Genomic DNA, 918 nt, shown 5'->3' with positions numbered 1-918 from the left:
GAATGCAGACAAAACTTTACACATTTAATTAACACATAATCCCAACAACATATGTGGCAGATTAATCAGCACTGGTCTCCCTGTGCCAGGAATTTTGCAGGAATTACAAGAGTTGTTCGTGGGGTATTGAATCTTCCTGAAATATTATTCCAGGAGCCCAATCATTATGATGCAAAAAACAAAACAAAACAAAAACCTTGGTACTTCAAATAATGACACTAGAGAGAGTTTGTTTATAGAGGATGAGCTGCTGGAGGAAATCAGCTTGGGTAGAAGACAAAACTCTAAATGAATGCTCTGAATGAATAATGACTCTTCTATACTCATTAACAAGGCTGGAAGTAAGCTTGCACCTTGACCCAGGAAGGACTATTGGATATTCTAATCACTATGAAATGCATTGCCTTTCAATTTCAATAGGGTGAGTTCACGAAGAGCTAGGAAGGCTTAAAGAAGTAAGAAACCAAGCTAAAGAATGAAAATCATGGGAAAACTGTCTTTAATGTCTGTTATGGCTGGTTGTCCCTAAACACTGTGAACTTTAGCATTGCTTTCTAACAGCCCAGGTCATATTAATAAAAAAAGGGTTTGCCTCTGTGCTATGTAATTTGTGGAACTGGATGGATAAGGGATAATTCTCTGATATCCATAGGAGGTGGGGGAGGAATCCAAAGGCTCTAGATATAACAACACATGAAAACCAGTAAACCGGTGTCTATAAAATCTTGGGATATATCCAGGATATAATTGTGTTTATGAATCATGTAAACTACAGAGTTTAGTGAATATCACCATTAAATCACCACTTTGGTCATTGGACATATATGATATGTAAGAAAAAGTTACTTTCACTGAAAGGGATATTATTTTCACTTATGTAAGGCGTGTCAAGTATTACCACAGCATTTCTGTCATGCC

Source organism: Crocuta crocuta, unplaced genomic scaffold (assembly GCF_008692635.1).
Source record: "Crocuta crocuta isolate KB4526 unplaced genomic scaffold, BGI_CrCroc_1.0 scaffold227, whole genome shotgun sequence".
Classification (NCBI taxonomy): domain Eukaryota; kingdom Metazoa; phylum Chordata; class Mammalia; order Carnivora; family Hyaenidae; genus Crocuta; species Crocuta crocuta.
This window is presented reverse-complemented; position numbering follows the sequence as displayed.